This window comes from Trematomus bernacchii, unplaced genomic scaffold (genome assembly GCF_902827165.1).
Source record: "Trematomus bernacchii unplaced genomic scaffold, fTreBer1.1, whole genome shotgun sequence".
Taxonomy (NCBI): domain Eukaryota; kingdom Metazoa; phylum Chordata; class Actinopteri; order Perciformes; family Nototheniidae; genus Trematomus; species Trematomus bernacchii.
The window spans coordinates 14,102,962-14,119,015 of record NW_022987593.1 but is presented as its reverse complement, the minus strand read 5'-3'; the positions used below and the strand labels follow the sequence as shown (position 1 = coordinate 14,119,015).

General features: G+C 42.0%; 2 protein-coding genes and 2 long non-coding RNA genes across 4 annotated transcripts in view; 2 read left to right on the top strand and 2 right to left on the bottom strand.

The window, feature by feature from the left end:
• Positions 1-16,054, top strand: part of LOC117481734 (E3 ubiquitin-protein ligase TRIM39-like) — a 937,572-nt gene that overhangs the window by 467,633 nt on the left and 453,885 nt on the right. The gene's annotated exons all lie outside the window — the stretch shown is intronic.
• Positions 1-16,054, bottom strand: part of LOC117481726 (zinc finger protein 239-like) — an 85,569-nt gene that overhangs the window by 26,931 nt on the left and 42,584 nt on the right. The window lies entirely within an intron of this gene.
• Positions 10,846-11,816, top strand: LOC117481802. The gene is made up of 3 exons (XR_004555805.1): positions 10,846-10,901; positions 11,447-11,642; positions 11,729-11,816. It is a non-coding gene; the product is annotated as an uncharacterized LOC117481802 (long non-coding RNA).
• Positions 12,149-12,428, bottom strand: LOC117481804. The gene is made up of 3 exons (XR_004555807.1): positions 12,362-12,428; positions 12,207-12,242; positions 12,149-12,158 (listed from the first exon to the last, which is right to left on the bottom strand). It is a non-coding gene; the product is annotated as an uncharacterized LOC117481804 (long non-coding RNA).

Below are 16,054 nucleotides of genomic sequence, written 5' to 3'. Positions count from 1 at the left end.
GAACGTTTTGGATCTGGTTCTCCACGTCTTCGCACATTTCACACAGCAGGTCGTCGTCAGCGAGGTCGTCCCAAACCGGGTCGGACTTGAAGAAAATCGACAGGTCCTCCTCTTGGTGTTCAGAGACAGCAGGCGTTGAAACAACTGTGGGTTTTATTGGAAAAGTTGTTTTTGAAGTGTTTGACGCAGTAGAAGAAGCCGAGTTGTATTTAGAAACAGAATTATTTTGATTAAGCTGTTGTCTTGGTGGATCTGACTTCATTGTGTTTGACGTTTGTATGTTTGATGCAGTAGAAAAAGTGGAAACAGCAGTCTTTTGATTAAATTGGGGTTTCAGTGGTTGTGATTTCACCGTGTTTGATGTTTGCCAGGTATACTGAGAACCTGGCACTTTTAAAACATTGTTTCCGGATGAAAACGTGTCTTTATCGGCTTTTTTGGAGCTGTAATCCACATTAGAATTTGCCCATGTGTCCGTCTGGATTGGTTTGACAGGGAAATTAGGATTAGGCTCCAGTTTGAAACTCGCTCTTTGCCTCACATTGCCCTTCTCCACTTTAGAAACAGCCGATTGAACAACATTTCTTTGACTTTCTCTTGGAAATGTGACTTGACTGGGTTGTTTCTGGGTTGAAGCGTGCTTTGGGGAGATGAATTTATGAGGATTCTGCGTCATCTCCAACACTAAAGAGTCATTGAGCAAGTCGTCGTTTTCCCAATCGTCGTCCTTAGTGTTCGACGTGGGAACAACGGGAGTGGGAGTGTGTGAGGAAGCAGACGTTTTCCCAGAAGCCTCTTTGGCTGCTGGTTTCGCTTGTGACGGCTGAGCTGACAACACCTGACTTAAGTTTCCGCTTAAATGTTGGGTCGGTCCGTCGAACAGGAAGTCCAAATCGTCCTCCATGTGTTGATCCATCGGGTGCAGCTGAACGTCTGGACCTGGACTCACAGCTGGGGGCTGGTTTCCAGGAAGAGAAGGGGAGAAGTCGTTCTGATCCAATATGTCGTCTGACAGGAGCTCTAGGCTCTGCTGATGAAGGTCCTTCAGCTCTTCTTCCTCGTCTTCTTCCTGACGAAACATGTTGAAGTCAAACTGCTTGGCGAGCTTCAGCAGGTCGTCCACCGTGTTCAGCCTGTCGGGAGAAAACAGAACAATTAGTTTATTCTTTGGGGTTTGAAAACAAAACGTGCTCCTAATGGGACTATTCTTTTTGCTTTCAGGCAAATGCAACGTCCATAAATGAAGAGTTGACAGAAGGATTTTTTTTAATAAGTTGCAATTTCCTATTTTGAATAGGCTGTAAAAACTGTCCTTTTTAATAATTTATTTGCTTTGTTTATTTTGCTTCCACAACATGCATATGTAGAATTTTTGTAATGATTATTTTTACTTATAAAATATATTTCTGGTAGACGTTTTCTTATTTATCTTTTCTAATGTGTACATTTTCTGTTGGTCCTTTGACAATATGATCTCCTGTTATGACCTTGCAGATGTATACCTAATATGTATTGGATACAGTTTTTTTAATTAGATCTGCTAAAAAGATGTATTTGTTTACTCTGTTGTATTGACAAATGGCTTAGTGCATTGTTATTATTAGTATTTATACGAGCTAAAAGGAACTATTGGTAGCAGCAAACCCAGGTTAAAGTTTAAACATGACAACATATTTTGAACTTTGGAAGGTGGTTTTTAGGAACAATTTCAAAGCCTGTAGTTGTATATTAATTTGTGTTTGTAAAAACCTTTTGTTGTGGAAACTCAATCACGTGATCATGAGCAAAAGATTTATAGTTGCAAATACAATTTGTGTTTGTACACTAGTTATATAAACTAGTGATGTAAACTTCACAGACTTTGAGAAACTGAAGACGCTGTTAGAGGCTATGAAATGATTTATGAACAATATTTCACAACTTTAAAATCCTATTGTGCGTTAATTAAGCTTATACATTTCGAAGGAGCGGATTATGATAAACACCTGAAGCTCGGTTACAGTCTAGAACGAACAGATGTGTGTTTTTTGCTTCTTCTGAACCCACCTCTGGGATTTCCTCTTGTGTTTTGGGGACCTGTCGGGGGAGCAGGGGATGGTGTCTCCGATCCACTGCTGCAGCGTGGGCTCTGCCACCTTCGGTCTGCCATGCTTCAAAGACACAGGAAACAATACAACATGAATATTAATACATGCAGTAATTAAGACACAAAAATAGACAAAGAAAACAATAAAATAACTTCAAATTAAAAGGTTGTTACTGACCTTTGGAGCGATCCTGTTTACGATGTCTGAGATGTTCACAACTCGAACAGGCTGCTTCTTCGCTGCTTTTTTACCTGGAATAAAACAAACCAAAAAGCTAAAAATCAATATTTTTCAAACAAACGTAACAAATAAAATTCATTAATGTACAGTTTACACTACTAAAAAAGGAATTCAGCAATAAGTCAGTATTAATATCTTGTTGAGCCGCTCATAGTTGAATTGACTTGTCACTGCAGCAGTTACTGAAATGATTAACTTGATCAAACATTCACAATAACACTTTGCAAAGACAGGTGTTTACCGAATCTGTTAGGTGAAGGAGAGGTGGGGTCCCAGATGATGTCCTGCTGGAAGTCAGAGTCGTTGTGCGGAGACTCTGCACTGAAAACACCCGTCCTGGACCTCGGGATCCGGGTCGGGGTCTTACATTCTGGATGAGAAGAACCAGAAACGAGCTGATTGAGATTCAGAAGCAGATTCAGAAACGATGACCAGTGATGTCCAGCTTATTCAACTTCGGTTAACTCTCTATTGTCTATTTTTTCTGCACTCTGCAGGAAGTCAGAGGTCAAGGTTTGAATGTCTTCCTATAGTTAATTCAGATATACTGATGGATAATCTTTTTTTTTAATGTATCATTACACATATGTGCAGTTTTTCTAAAGACAGACACAAGCTCCAACTGATACTAGCGTTCCATGTTTTCTTCTTACTTTTAAAAAGTCTGAAAGTTAAATATAGTTTTGTTAACATGGAAAATGTCTACACAAAAGCCTACCCATGGATTTGTATGATCTTCAGGTAAATTACCCCACATGAAACCCAAAAAGCAGCATTTTATTTTAGCTTAATTTAACTAATTTAAAAGTAATGCCCCCACTTTACTCGCACTTGATTAGGACTACTGTTTATTTTTTTGTTTTCTTTGTACTGTTTCTGTTTCTGATTTTATGTAAAGCATCTTTGAGCATTAGGAAAAGCGCTAGAAAAATCCAATGTATTATTATTATTATTACAACATTACAGACTCATTCAAAGAACATCCATTTGTTGCAACTTATCAATATTCCAATGACTTATTCTGCACTATTTCTACTATATTCTATTTCATTTTATTTACTTGCACTATTGTATCTGTGTTATTGTGTTGCACTGTTGGAGGAGCCTGTGACCTAAGATTTTAATTGTCATAACTACACTGTAGCTATGTACAAATGACAGTAAAAGCCTTGAATCTCTTCTCGGCACACCAAATATGGGCTTCAACGGCCGGATGTTTCCTGGGGGCTTGGATTGGATGTTTATGTCATAGCAGACACAGAGGCAGGTAATAACTTCAGAAACTGTTAGGAAAAATATCATTCGTCACCGGCTTGAGCTTCAATCTCAGGGTCCATGTATTTAGGATCCTCTCAAGAATGGAAGTAGTCATCACATACAGAGCATCAACTAGTTCCTGAACAGTGTCTTTCACATGCTGATATACAAGAGAGGGAGTTACACAGTCCCAAGATGGAGGAATAGAAAGCAGTATTCAATGTTTAGTTCAGATTAGCTCCACGTCACAAATGATCATGCTTGTCATATGTCTATCTCCATAGAGGCTGAATCATCATGTTAATCACATAGCTATCATATGCCTCAAACAGTCCTGATGCTCTTCTAGGTAATCATACACCCTGTCATCATACCTGCCAACCCTACCGATTTGGGCGGTAGTCTACCGCTTTTGACATGTTTCTACCGCCTACCGACTTAGCTGACTCTCCCTACCGATTTTCAATCTTCCCAAACTATAACAAATAAAAATGACACTACATAGACACTGGACTCGACTTTTGGCGGACACCGTTTGCAGCGTGTCTGTGATCCCATCATACAAACAGTCCTCTGTGTTTCAGTCGATCGCGAGATGTGTCTAAAAATAGAACAACAATATTCTGTTTTATCGTTAATGTCCTATAACATAATCTTCCTGTGCCAGAATAATGCACTTGAACGCATCAAAGCTTTGTGATTTATCGGGGCGTGGCTGGTAGGCAGTGGGCACTAGTTTGCTGTGCAGTCCGCACACACAAGACCACAATTATGGCAGAAGCAAAAGAGCCCAAAATATATAATTTTCACTCCGAGTGGGAGGATGATTATTTTTGTATCTATTCCAATTCAAAGTCTATCTGTCTCATCTGCAATGCGAGCGTGGCTTTATCGAAGAAGGGTAATTTAGGAGCGGCATTTCAAAACAGTGCACAAACGCTACGAGACGGGATTCCCTCCTAATTCTGCCCTACGCTCCCAAAAGGTGAGGGACCTGAAAGGACAGCTAAATGCACAGCAGTCCATTTTCACCAGGCCCAACAACAAGAGCAAGGATGCTACCATAGCATCTTATCGTGTCAGTCACGTTCTTGCAAAACACATGAAGTCTTTCAAAGACGGCGAAGTTGTGAAAGAAGCATTCCTGGAGGCTGCCGACGTGCTTTTTGGGGACAGTAAAAATAACAGTAGCATTTCAACAGGTTTTTGATATAATAAAAACTCAAGTTAGATACCGTTATTAATCAGCTGTAAGTTTTAGTTTGTTTGAACTTATTCATTATAATTATTGTACAAAATGGTATAAGAATGCAAACTTTAAGATCTGTTCTGTTTAAATTGATTATAGTCTATTATCAATTCAGGTTAAGAAACTAGTGTTGCTTGCATCCTATTTTAAAGGCATTTCTTTTTATACTCTATTAAAATGCAAAAAAAAGAAAAGGGTTTGATTCTATTAATTTTGTCTTTTTTATTGCACTTTGGCAGCAGATTCCTGTGTAGCTTCAGATCTGAGTTGTCTTATTAGTAAAACTAATTTATACTTTTGTAGCAACACTATTTTTATATAATGGCAAAGAAAGGGTTCAGTCTTTTCTTTTTTTCCTGTGTCATATGTGGCAGCACTGTTCAATGTTTCTTGAAAACATTACCCACTGTAGTTTGTGGTGTGAATAAACTCCCAACTCTGTATCAACAACACTGTTGTGTAACTTCAGTTAAATACTTGTATGTGTGTAGATTAGAAAGAGGCAAGATAAAGGATCTGCAGTATTTTATGAAGTATTAATCGTACAAAGGTCAGTTTTATACAAGTAGAAGTATGTATTTACCTGGTAGTAGGCTGTCAGTAATGGCTACACCTCTCTATTTGGACTGGTAGATCTCGGCAGACTGGCCACTTTAAAAGTAGCTCTCGGTTCAAAAAAGGTTGGGCACCCCTGATCTACACTGTCAAGGTTCAAGGTTCTTTATTGTCAAACTAACATAGCTACAGAGTAATTATGTCGTTGAAAATCTTATGTCACAGGCTACTCCAACAATGCAACTGAAAGAGGACCAGAAACACATTAAAAATATAATAAAATGTGGAGACTTTGGGATATTTATCTCCCATTCTTTTACTTTTCGGGCATTTTACAGACCAAACATGTCGTTGATGTCACTGTTAAGTGTTTACCAAACTACCACTTTTTCTGAAAAATGCATAAAATGATGTTTAATATATGTTAAATACATGGTTTATACATGTAATTACTGGGGTTCTGATTACCTAATTTGGGCGTGCACATTTGCCGCGCGCAAACCTACCTCTTTTGGATTTGGAAAGGTTGGCATGTATGTGTCATGTACACAGCCACAGTTGGGATACCTTTGTTATCATATTACTCTGATATTGGAAGAGTACATTCAGAATTTTCCCGGCAGAAACCTAACATGAAGTTACTAAAATGAATAAATACTGACCCGACTTTGGTCTGATTGGAGAGTCTTCCTCCCCCGCGGTCTGTGTGTTTTGAGTCTGCCTGAAACTCCTCCTCAGTCGGTTAGTTTTCACCGGCTGACCGGACGGAGCTTCGACCCTCCCCCGGTTCATTGTGAGCGGCCGTTAACGGTTAGAATACCGACGGTTTGCTCTTTTTACGTTGTGAAATGTGTTATTATTGACAGTTTATCTTGTTCGTTGTGAAGAATTCGGACACTCGGCGGTGTTTTTGGACGTCCGCCTTGTTGTAATTCCCAGGGTTCCTTGCGGCGGTGCGTTCAAGAGCGACAAAGCTGCTCGGAAATTGCGCATATGGATGATTTCAGTCTAAAATGCAGCGCCGTATAGATAGAAGAGTTGCGACAGCGGAAGTCCAAAATACTTGATCGTCACGTGGTTCATGGTTCACTATCTGAGTCAGGAAAGGCTTCTCAATTCTCTAATTTCCCCTCCTCGACTCCTATCCTCGTGATTTAGTCCCGCCCACAGGACATGCGAGCGGAGGAGTCGAGGAGGGGAAATTAGAGAATTGAGAAGCCTTTTTGGAGACTCAGATAGTTCCCGGAAGTTCGTGGCGGGCCATTTCAATGCATCGATAACAGGAGATAGAACTGCGATTTTGGGTAATTAGCAGAGGTGTGGACTCGAGTCACATGACTTGGACTCGAGTCAGACTCGAGTTACCAATTTGATGACTTTGGACTCGACTTGACAAAATCACAAAACACTTGCGACTCGACTTGGACTTGAACACCAATGACTCGGGACTTGACTTGGACTTGAGCCTTCTGACTTGAGGTGACTTGATAATTTAATTCAGGGTCTCCAACACGCCGATCGCAAGATGCCGCTTGAAGAGCAGACTCCCGTCGGGGAGAGCAGAATCTTCAGCCGCTGCAACTCTTGCTGAGAATCCATGCAGGCAGGGGCGGGACTTTATTTTGCTGAGCCAGCATGCGGCCAATCATATGCGAGGACACACTAGGATCATACCATTATGTGAAAGAAGGGTGGGGGGCAGACGCTCCAAAGACAGCAGGTGTAGTGGTACAGGCCAGATACACAGAGCGACGGGGAGACGGGGAGACGGGGAGCCGGATTTAAATGCAAGCGCGTCGGAAGAAGTCAAGAAATTTGCGAAAACCGAAAAAAGGAGCAGCATCTGGCTGCATTTCAATGATATTGGAGAAAGCAAAGCTGAGTGCAGGATTTGTAAAATGAAAATAACCTTCAGAGCAGGGTTTTTTTTTTGGTAACCACTCAGGATTTATTGCCAGAGGTGGGAGAAGTTCAGATCTTGTACTTGAGTAAAAGTACCTGAGTGTAGGAATACTCGGTTACAATAAAAGATCCTGCATTCAAAATGTTACAAGTAAAAGTACAAAAGTATTAGCATCAAAATATAGTTAAAGTACCACCTGCAGAGGGATCTAGATTCAGGTGTTCTTTTCCCCATAGAGACGCCTCGCTGCACATTATCCCTTGCATAAAGATAGATTGTGGGTCCCTTATAACATGCTGTACACAGTGGAAATAAACATTCTGGTCACCTCAACATCAGGGATCTTATACATTAAACTCCTTCTGAATCAAACCGTCACGGTAGCCTTACCTTACTGATCCCTCTTACAATAGAAGAAAAACACGTTACTTTACCAGCAGAGAGAAAATTGATTATTAAATTATTAATGTGACTAATAAAGAGCAGTTTGATTATTAAGTATTATTCTGTTGATCGATGTCATTACATTTGTTGAAAAGCACATAAGGACTTGTTTAAAGCTCCCATGTCATGCTTTTCCGGTTATTACCCGTCCCCTTGTGTGTTATGAAGGTTTGTAAACGGTGTGCAGAGTCAAAACCCTCAAAGTACACCCTGTAGCGAGTAAAACTCTAACACAGAAAATACCTCCCCAAAACGCCTCGTTGGAGATACGTCACTGCCCATTTGATTCTTCCGGGTACCGCCTGATGTCATGCGGTACCCGGAACGAAATGGACCAATCCCGAAGAGCTATGGCCACACCAGCAGCGGCGTGTTCCTCCTCCAGAGGTTCGAAGAACCGGCATTTCACAGACGAAAGCTTCCAAAACATTGCCCAGTTTGAGGCCGGATATGCACAGCTTGTTTGGACCGTTTGGAGCAGGGGAAGATCTGGGTATACAACCTGTAAGTTTGCATTGTTATTTGTGTATTTATCAAACAAGACTGTTTAAATGTGTAAACTGTGTTGGACTGCTAAGCCATTGACACAGTGCTAACTAAGTTGCTAGAGTTTCCATATATCAACTCTAATATCAGCAGATGGCCTTGCATACATGTATCTCATAGCAGGAGAATGTCTGCATTCACACACAAAATACCTATTGACAGTATACTCCGGGTGATTTGCCGTGCGGTCAGTCGCGAAACGTAATTACATTATAGCTGGCGTAGCGATCTAACACACGGAGCTAGAGCTAGTTTTGGTCGGAAAAACATTTTTGTGATGCTACGTTGCTAGCGTTTAAATATATCAACTACAATGTCAGCAGATGGCCTTACATGTTTGTCATGGCAGGAGAATGTCTGCAGTCACACACACGGAATACTCATACAGTATACTCCGGTTTACCGTACATTGTGACCGTACATATACTGCATGTAGCTAACGAGGCTAGCTGTATGCTAGCGCAAAACAATGTATTCATGCAAGTTACATTGTATGGTAGCAGAATACCCGTATACGATTGCAATTATAAACACGTTATTGCTAGCCTAATATGAACCACTAGCTTTTGTTCATAGTAGTTTTATTACACTGCATTATAGTTGCCTTTCCTCCAAGCTAACGTTCATATCGTGTTAGCTACCAAGGTAAACAAAGCTAGGTTAGCATATTAGCAGGCAAGCTGTTCATTACACAACTACTACTAACGAATCTAAAACAACTAAGTTTCTCTAATATTTTGTGATTTGCATTTGATTTCGTCCAGCCAGATCCTGGCGGACAATCCATGACGGGGAAGGGACTTCTACTGAGGCCTCGTGCTAAAAGGCACCGCACCGACTGTGCGCAGGCAAGATGCGAGGAGGAGGAATATACCGTGTGTATATATGTATATTTATGTTCATTTTGTACATTTCTAAAAATAAAGTTTAATGGAAATACTTAGTAGGCCTATCCTTTCTTCCCTGAATTCATATATAGCAAACCATGATTTGATTTCTCATCAAACAGTAGTAGTTTATAACGGGTAAAAATAACTTACTCTTTGTTATGAGAGTGGCTCGTAGGCCACAACGGAAAGACAAGGAGACATACACGAGTTTACAAAACCACAGCACATTTATTGTGGTAAATGCAGAGATAGGTGGTTGAGAGGATCGCAGAGTTAGTCTTCCTGCAGCCGCTTTGGAGAGAGACTGGGGCCGTCGTGTCCGGAGGTGTCCGTGATCGTGCTGATTAGCCTCTTCAGCTCCACCCCATCGTAAGACAAAGGCCCTGGGGCCGTCACACTCTTCTATAACAACAGTTCCGTACCGACGCCATGATAAGACTGATGTTACGCTGAGAGCAGCCGGGAAAAGCACTGACATGGGCGCAGCCTCTCTGGTGGTTGACTAATCAGAACGAGTGGCCGAGCTGACCAATCGGAGCACACTAGGCTCACAGGGAGGGGGGGCAAGAGCTCCAACGAGTCGTTTAGTGGAGAAAGTGAATACTGCTGAATACACATGCTTGACAGAGATGCTGTATGCGAAACCAATGTGAGTTTGGAAAATTGCACAGTATAAATCTATTTTAGTATACCTCAACAATGTAATTATGATCAGTGGAAATGGCCATGACATGGGCCCTTTAAGACTCGTTTTGTCAAAGTTTAGGACTTGGACTTGACTTGAACTTTCCCATCCTGACTTGAGACTTGACTTGGACTTGAGTGCAAAGACTTGAGACTTGACTCGGACTTGAGCGCAAAGACTTGAGACTTGACTCGGACTTGCAAAACAATGACTTGGTCCCACCTCTGGTAATTAGTAGTCAATAAGGTTTTGATTTGCAATATTTATACAACATACCGATATGTGTATGTATTTACATCAATATGTTTTAAAAATAAAATATAATTTGCTCATATTTAGAGATAATATTAGGATTAGTGTGAACAGCTATCTTACTTGCCTTGTTAACATATACATGTTAGGCTAACGTTGCCTTGGTTAAAGAGTCTGTTGCTGTTGTTTATTGCTTTGAATTCTTTAAAACAAATATTATCTTCTTAAACTTGTATGGTAGTCAGGAGCATCACATCCTAATGTTTATTGATATATTTAGAGGGAGGGGATGGCAAGGAATGCTTCAAAATGTAGATTAGATACATTTATACCATTTCTTTTATTCATGGTGGTTTCAGTAATCCCATGGTAATTGAGGACCTACATTATCTAAATGACTAATGTCATCGTTATGACTTTCAGAAAGGACAGGAGACCGACAGGTGCCTATCAATGATTGTCAACTGACAGCACAATGAGTCAAAGGACTAGCAGCAGCAGCATGATGATGATGTTAAATGTATTGTTTTAGGAACATCCATTGTAAATAAATGGAATTCAATAAACATTGAATAGCATGTCATGCAGTTTGTCTGTGCCTTTTCCTCTGTGTTGTCCTGGCATATAGTCTCCACCATGGTTTGCTGTGCTGCCTGGGGATGCGCCAATCGCTCAGAGAAAGGAGTACGAATGTACGGCTTCCCCACTGACACAGAGAGGAGAAAAAAATGGCTGGCTCAAGTCAGCAGGAGCCATTTAACCATCATAACAGTGAACAACAGCAACAAAATATGTGAGGTAATCCTATTCAAACATTTGCACTCTTTCACAAAACGAAGACCACACCATTGGGAAGCTTAATGTTTGGTTTAATAAAACTAACAGGGAAAGGCTTGAAAAACTCTGAGAGTTGAGACTCAGGTGCAGGGTGAGGGTCTCAGTGCAGGTATTCAGGCTCTATTGAATCCCCCTCTGGTTCTTGTGCTGAAAGAGGGAGAAACAGACAGGAGAAAGGGTTATACACACCTATATAGCACACCTATTGGATGGGAAATTGCCTTGGGGAGATAAGGTGTGGTCTTTGTTTCCAACTGAAGTTATGGAACTTTATTATTTGTGAGTTTAACAAAGTATGAAAAATGGCATCAGTAACGGATGTGATATGAAGTTGTCTCACATTCTTGGTTGTATTTTACATACAGTATGTAATGAGTGTATACATGTCCCGTAAGTATAAAGTGTTCCCCAATACTGTGCATTCAACCACTATGGGATATGTATGTGGTTAGACAAAACTGAGTTGTTGTGTGTGGGAAGTAACCTCAAGTCACTCTGCAGGCACATTTTGAGGCAGACCAGTTTGTCCATACCAAAAAGGGCAAGACTAGGCTGAGAGCAGATGCTATTCCCACCATCTTTGTGCATCGCCCTGTGGTCAAAAGGAGGAGGGCCCCTGCACCGCGATGCAACCCGGGACCTGTAAATACAGAGCGCATAGCTAATGATCACAGCTATAGTGTGAAAGGTGACACAGGTATAATAAGTCTGAACTATTAATAATAAAAGTAATATTTCTTATTTTTAAGTGCTATAATATTTTGAATCTTCGAAAATTAACAGGGCCATGTCTTCTACTTACATTAGTCTCAAAGAATGAGGGAAGAAGGGATGAGGAGACTGAGAGAAGGGAAAGTGAGGGTGAAGAAAGAGAGGACATGGCTAGTGAGGAGAGACAAGGAGAGCGGACACCACCCAGTCAGCCAGCAGCCAACATCCCTGCTCCTCCACCTGCCAGCACCACTGCTCCTCCACCTGCTCCTCCACCTGCCAGCACCACTGCTCCTCCACCTGCTCCTTCACCTGCCAGCACCACTGCTCCTTCACCTGCTCCTTCACCTGCCAGCACCACTGCTCCTTCACCTGCCAGCACCCAGCCAACATCACTGCTCCTCCACCTGCCAACATCACTGCTCCTCCACCTGCTCCTTCACCTGCCAGCACCCAGCCAACATAACTGCTCCTCCACCTGCTCCTCCACCTGCCAGCACCACTGCTCCTCCACCTGCTCCTTCACCTGCCAGCACCACTGCTCCTTCACCTGCTCCTTCACCTGCCAGCACCACTGCTCCTCCACCTGCCAGCACCACTGCTCCTCCACCTGCTCCTTCACCTGCCAGCACCCAGCCAACATAACTGCTCCTCCACCTGCCAGCACCACTGCTCCTCCACCTGCCAGCACCACTGCTCCTCCACCGGCCAGCACCACTGCTCCTCCACCTGCCAGCACCACTGCTCCTCCACCGGCCAGCACCACTGCTCCTCCACCGGCCAGCACCACTGCTCCTCCACCGGCCAGCACCACTGCTCCTCCACCGGCCAGCACCACTGCTCCTCCACCTGCCAGCACCACTGCTCCTCCACCTGCCACCACCACTGCTCCTCCACCGGCCAGCACCACTGCTCCTCCACCGGCCAGCACCACTGCTCCTCCACCTGCCAGCACCACTGCTCCTTCACCTGCCAGCACCACTGCTCCTCCACCTGCCAGCACCACTGCTCCTCCACCTGCCAGCACCACTGCTCCTCCACCTGCCAGCACCACTGCTCCTCCACCTGCCAGCACCACTGCTCCTCCACCTGCCAGCACCAATGCTAGATTATTAAATAAATACAATATTATCATCATCGCTGGTAAAATGTACTCAAAGAGCCTCATTTAATATAATTTTTGAAGTACTTTTTTGAGTATTTTAAATGTATTTCTACCTATTTCTTCTACTCCGCCACATTTCATTGACTTTACAATTTCGTTGTACCTGTACAATTACAATAAAGAAATTCAATTAAATGAAGTGTTTCACTGAATTCATTTATATACTGCTGGTTATACTGGTGGCTTGTAATAAAATATGTCTTATTTGACATTTCACCTATTGCGCAAAATCCACTCTTTTATGTCTCTTCTACATCAACATGTGTCCCCTCTTCTTCATGTCTCTTCTACATCAACATGTGTCCCCTCTTCTTCATGTCTCTTCTACATCAACATGTGTCCCCTCTTCTTCATGTCTCTTCTACATCAACATGTGTCCCCTCTTCTTCATGTCTCTTCTACATCAACATGTGTCCCCTCTTCTCCATGTCTCTTCTACATCAACACGTGTCCCCTCTTCTTCATGTCTCTTCTACATCAACATGTGTCCCCTCTTCTTCATGTCTCTTCTACATCAGCATGTGTCCCCTCTTCTTCATGTCTCTTCTACATCAACATGTGTCCCCTCTTCTCCATGTCTCTTCTACATCAACATGTGTCCCCTCTTCTTCATGTCTCTTCTACATCAACATGTGTCCCCTCTTCTCCATGTCTCTTCTACATCAACATGTGTCCCCTCTTTTTCATGTCTCTTCTACATCAACATGTGTCCCCTCTTCTTCATGTCTCTTCTTCATCACCATGTGTCCCCTCTTCTTCATGTCTCCTCTACATCAACATGTGTCCCCTCTTCTTCATGTCTCTTCTACATCAACATGTGTCCCCTCTTCTTCATGTCTCTTCTACATCAACATGTGTCCCCTCTTCTCCATGTCTCTTCTACATCAACATGTGTCCCCTCTTCTTCATGTCTCTTCTACATCAACATGTGTCCCCTCTTCTCCATGTCTCTTCTACATCAACATGTGTCCCCTCTTCTTCATGTCTCTTCTACATCAACATGTGTCCGCTCTTCTTCATGTCTCTTCTACATCAACATGTGTCCGCTCTGTGGAAAGAGACTCTGGAAGTTTCAGGAACAAAGATTCTCTCTCTTTTTGTCCTGATCCATTTATATAAAAACCTGTCTGAAAATGAGCTGATCAGATTTTGGCCACTTTATGATGTCATAACGATGTGTTGGCTTGTGTAACCATTAGCCAATCACCAACCAAGGTAACCCCCCCCCCCCCCCACCTTATCACCTGAATCTCCTCCTAGAGCACTATTGTGTTCTTTGTAACGAAATCTCTCTCAGAGGGGAGTGGCTCCTTATTTTCATCTAAGGCTGCTTTTACACGGGAACGTTTGCGTTTATGCACAGTATGCGTTTTCAAAAAAGTATTCCGTTCACATGCATTCGTTTCATTTCACGTGTCTGTTCAAACGAGACCGCTGGAAACGCTGTAGTACATATGCCGGGACTGTGAGTGGCGCTGTACTTCCACACGAGACCGCTCGAAAGCGGAGGGGCTCCTTATTTTCATCTAAAGTAACAGACAGAGAATCAGCACTTTTGAAACAGGGCTGAAACAGAGGGGATTATGGGATGCTGCAATGATCTGTTTGGTGTTTCAGACAATCAGAGACATGATTTGTATATACATTATCTGAGACCTATAATATATTGATGAAAAACAGTATAATAGGGGACCTTTAAGTATCTATCTGTACCTAGTTACACTCCACCACTGCTTAATTGTACACAAAGCAAACAAAACACGGCTCCATTTTGTGTATTGTGTGTGAGCAATATATTTATGAACACGCTTTTAATTATGAGGTGGGGTTTTGGAAGTTTGGTCTTATGACGATTCCATTTTATTCCATTATATTTCTATCAAAGTCAACTTTATTGTCAATCTTTCAGTTTGTGTGTACAGACAGAGAGATCGAAATACCATTTCCCACAATCCCGAATACAACAAATATATATAAAAATATGTTTATACACAATCAACAGACACATTTATACATATGCAGACATTAAGACCTAAATAAAAGCACAACAATCAATATATACAAAATAACAGTCACTTCAATAACTTTGAGAAATGTGCATTAGTGCAAGATTGTCCAGCGTAAAAAGTGTCTGGTGCTGCTGCCCGGTGTTCCAGGGAACTCACCAAGTGTCAGAAAACACAACCCTCTCTATTTTCCTCCATACCCAAATCTCTAAAAAAGGGTCTGCAACGGATCTGATAAAAACTGATCCAGATTTGAACACTGTCCTGACGTCAGGACAGTGGCGCTACGGCTATTGGGCCAACTCCACCAATCAGGAGGAGACAGCCACGGCCATTGCCGTTCGAAAGCGCTGGAGACGCTGTAGTACATATGCCAGGCCTGTAGATGGTGCTGTTCTCTCAGAATCAGCCCTTGCAAAACAGAGCTAAAAAATGTCAAATTGAGCAAAATGAGGCATGGCTAAAATGCATGATCTGTTTTGGTATTTTGAAAAAAAAAAAGTATAAATATGCCTTATATAGGTATGGTCCTATACTATATTATTCAAATATAGCATGATAGGTCCACTTTAAGTAAAAAGTACCCATAACTAGCAGCTGTTTTAAAGAGTACCTGACCTCCCTTTATATTAATAGAACAATAATGTCATTGTTAGCTAATGAATGTTTCCATGCTGAACAACGGCAACATGACAACGTTTTCATTGGTCCCTCTTCTTTAGAGAAGACCAGGAAATGATGGATACACGGATCGTGTTCAAATCAATAGGCACGCAATGACTCTAAATAATAATGATCACGCCACCAAACACACATTCAAACTAAAGGAACCAGCCTGTTTGGAAAATGTAAGAAGTAGAAAGTGCAGGTATTTGTGTTCAACATGTAAGAAGTCAAAGTCAAAAGTCGTCAGAAAAATAAGTAGTGGAGTAAAGTACTGATACCAGAAACATTTACTTAAGTACAGTAACTAAGTATTTGTACTCCACTACTTACCTCCTCTGGTAATAAACCTGTTTCTGATTCTGATGATCCATTACAATGATCAGGATTGAACATCACAGATGCAGAGCAGCAGTAAATCTCAGTTTATCTCGGAGACATGAGACACCAGACTCGTGCAGCAGCAGCAGGGGATGTTTGTGAAGCTTTCAGCAGCAGCTCACCTCCTCCATCGTTTCCCCAAAGGAAGGATTAGCACGTCACATCCCGCTGGGCCGACAGTAC